Consider the following 3,988-nt stretch of genomic DNA (forward strand, 5'->3'; position numbering starts at 1 on the left):
GCTTGGCTACAGGAGAAATTTTGCTAATTTTATGCCCTGAGACAAAGAAAAAGGTAAACCATAAGTGGATCCTGTTTTAAAGGCCGATGCATCTTCACTGGCATGAGCAAACTTAAGTGCTTTCAACTTGATCTACCTGTGCTAACCCTCTGGTCCTGAGAAAGGCCACACAGCTGTCTCTGTCCCTCCTCAAAGCAGACTGAGCCAAAGGCAACAGGAAATAGAGTCCTGGGCATAGTGGCTGGGCATGTTCCAACCTCATATCCAGGACCCTGCTTTGTGCATGTCTGATGTAGTTGAACAGTGCTGCCTACAAATCCTGCCCCTTCTTGTCCTCATGTTACTGAGCAGCACCCTCTGGGGCTTTCCTGGGACAGATTTCCCTGTCCTTCTGCCTCTTCTATGATTTGCAAAAGCAAGAGAATAAGTTCATGTGTCTTGAGAATGAGTGGTGCATAAGTTTGTTTGAACCACCATATGGAGTTTTCATCATGGCTGAAGGTATTTTTTAATGTAGAAATTCCTTTTTCTATTTTAAGTAACCAAAGTTCATTCTCAAGAATACATTGTCCAACAACTAAAACACTCCCAGGATTTGTTTCTTATTTATACTGATTCTGCCTTCTATTATTATCCAAGAGCCTCTGGAATGGCATTTGCTTTTCAGCAGGTATCTAGAATCTAGGGTCAAGAACTAACTCAGAAAATGAAATTTCTTTTAAAAATTATAAAAGAGTTTAATCAGACATGACCTCTAGTGTATCTGTGCTACTATGGCACAGGGCTTGTGTACATCTTTTAGCAGAGTCCAGCCCTTCTTGTTGGTGGACAAGCTTTGTTACTTCTGCAGCAAGTTATTTCTGAAGACCCCACTTTACTGGCTCTTTGACATGCAGCTGCATTATTTATGCATGTGGTCAATCTCTGGAAGGGGCAGAAAAATGAAGAGTTTCAGGAACTTTTCTATCAAATCATCTTGCTATCTGCGAACAATTGATACAACTCAAATGGTGATGTCTTATCTCTGTTTAGCTAAACAGCATTGCCAGTGGCCTTTCCCAGTTTTGCTCCAGTTGTAAGTAGAGGAATAGATTCCAAATATGTCTTCTCCAGTCAACTTATGGATGAACTCATATCCGGATATGATATTGCCCAACTGATCAGATCCACCTAGTTAGACCCAGTGTCCATAAGGCTGGAGCAGGTAGTAGAAATCACAAGCCTAGATACAATAGTCAGGACAGGGAAGCAACAGAATAATGGATAAAGAAGATGTGATACATATATACAATGGAATATTACTCAGCCATCAAAAGGAACAAAAATGAGCCATATATAGAGATATGGATGGACCTAGAGTCTGTCATACAGAGTGAAGTAAGTCAGAGAGAAACAAATATCATATATTAACATCTATGTGGAATCTAGAAAAATGGTACTGATGAACCTATTCACAGGGCAGGAATAGAGATGCAGACATAGAGAAGGGACAGGTGGACAGAGGTGGAAGGAGAGGGTTGCGGGCATTGGGGGAGTGGCATTGATACATATACACCGCCGTGTGTGAAACAGATAGCGAATGGGAGCCTGCTGTACAGCACAGGGAGCTCAGCTCGGTGCTCTGTGATGACCCGGAAGGGTGTGATGTGGGGGTGGTGTGAGGGAGGTCCAAGAGCGGGGGATGTATGTATAAGTTTGAGTCATTCTGTTGTGTCCAACTCTTTGTGACCCTCATGAACTGTAGCCCACCAGTCTCCTCTGTCCATGGAATTCTCCAGGCAAGAATACTGGAGTGGGTAGCCATTCCCTTCTCCAGGGGGTCTTCCCAACCCAGGGATCAAACCCGGCTCCCTGCATTGCAGGCAGGTTCTTTATGGTCTGAGCCTGATATATGTATACATATAGTTAATTTACTTCCTTGTACAGTAGAAACTAACATAATATTGTAAAGAAATTATTCTCCAAAAAAAGAAAAAGGAAAAGAAATCATAGGCCTGGAGTACCTGGTATAAAAGCTTTGCCAGACTATTGCCTTTTAGGCTCTTGAGCCCAGTCCAAATGCCCAGCCAACTCAGCAGCGTGCCCCCTGCCACCCCTCCCCTCTACCCATGTAAGGGGCCGCCCACTGCCTCTAGGAAGTCCACCAGGAGATACTGCTGCTACCATGTGAGGTGTCCAGCACCACGAAGTTGCCCCAGGTCCTCCTATTAGTGAAGAGCTGCAGGTGATGAACCGCCAGGGCCTCGAGCCCTGGGCAAAGGCATGCACTCTGCGACCGTCGCCTGGTGTTCCTGGGAACCACCACTCCAATCTCCCAGGGAGCGAGGCGCCGCCCACTAGTGACGTCACGCTGTGGCCAGCTCGCTGGAAGAGAAGAGGTCCAACAGTGCCAGGAGGTGTTCACCGTGAAACGAGTTGGCCTGGGCTCCAGGCTGCCATAGATGGTCCTGGGGAAGGTTTTCCACCGGCTGGCGATGAAAGAGCGCTGGGAGCTCTGTCTTTGTACGTGTCTCGGGGAAGAACTCCTTGAACAGACTTCGAGCCTTCTGCACCACCATCCACCCCTGAGTGTCCATGCAGGCCTCACGACGTCCCGGGGGCAAAACTCCTAACCCGCCTGCGGTACCAAATCACCGTGAAATGCACTGCAAAAAGGGTGCCGCCATCTTGGTGAAGCGCGGGACTAAGAGAAAGAGGATGATGACGGTGGGGATGAAGATGATGAAGACGAAGCTGGTCTGCCTGAAGGATATGAGGAAGAGGATGAGGACCAAGATGAACCAGCACTCTGGTGTCTGTCTAGTTTGGTCTGATCTGTGAGATACCTCTGGTAAGTGGCAGAACCCGAGTGTGAGGACACCGGAGTGTATTTCTGTACTGGGGTGCATTGATTGGAGATTTTCCTTTTGAGGGGGAAAGAGGTATGATTTGGTCACCTGGTTTTGAGTGGAGTGCCCGCTGTATTTGGATTTTCCCTTCTGGGATGAGGAGTCCTTTGGCCACCTGGCACTGCCTGAGTTGTGTTTGGGAAAATCCCCTTAGGGCTGAGACCCGTCTGTACCCCTGTCTGAAACAATAGGAAATCTTCCATTCTTGTGCTAGGGAACTGTAGCCCTGGGAAGCCATTGAGCTCTGGTTTATCTGGTTCTGCTTTGTCCGTTTCTGGTAATATCTACTGTGTGAAAGAACAGTGGGGAAACTGAGGGCCTGAATGACACTTTTTAAAAAACTAGAGTTTCTAAGTATGACTAATGTGGAACTAAGTTCCCTGGCCTGGCTGCCCAACTTAAATAAACTTTGAAAGTTGAAACTTAGTGACTATAATTTCTGGAGGCTTGGAAGTCCCGGCAGAGAAATGTCTAAATGTTCCTTACAATTTGAGTGGAAACAAAATCAAAGATCTTTCTCCCATGTCTTGGCTGTTGTAAATAGTGCTGTTATGAGATTGGGCTGCATTTATCTTTTCAAATTAGGAAATTTTGTTTTGCTTTTCCCAGGAGTGGGTTTGCTGGGTCACATTTGTTGTTGTTGCTCAGTCACTAAGTTGTGCCTGGCCCTTTGCAACCCCATGAACTGCAGCAAGCCAGGCTTCCCTGTCCTTCACTATCTCCCTGAGTTTGCACAAACTCATGTCCATTGAGTTGGTGTTGCTGTCCAACCATCTCATCCTCTGCCACCCCCTCCTCCTCCCCTCAATCTTTCCCAGCATCATTGTCTTTTCCAATGAGTAATCTCTTTGCATCAGTGGCCAAAGTATTAGAGCTTCAGCATCAATCCTTTCAATGAATATTCAGGGTTGATTTCCTTTAGGATTGATTGGTTTGATCTCCTTGCCATCCAAGGGACTCTCAAGAGTCTTCTCCAAGACCACAGTTGGAAAGCATCTATTCTTCAGTGCTTAGCCTTCTTTATGGTCCAACTCTTACATCCATATGTGACTATTGGGAAAAACCATAGCTTTGACTAGACGGACCTTTGTTGGCAAAGT

At 46.2% G+C, this 3,988-nt stretch overlaps 1 pseudogene; it reads right to left on the minus strand.

The window, feature by feature from the left end:
* Positions 1 to 737: 737 nt before the first annotated feature.
* On the minus strand, positions 738 to 2,558 carry LOC104999964 (annotated as a pseudogene).
* Between the last annotated feature and the right edge of the window lie 1,430 nt (positions 2,559 to 3,988).

This window comes from Bison bison, unplaced genomic scaffold, assembly GCF_000754665.1.
Source record: "Bison bison bison isolate TAMUID 2011002044 unplaced genomic scaffold, Bison_UMD1.0 scf7180017864366, whole genome shotgun sequence".
Lineage (NCBI taxonomy): Eukaryota > Metazoa > Chordata > Mammalia > Artiodactyla > Bovidae > Bison > Bison bison.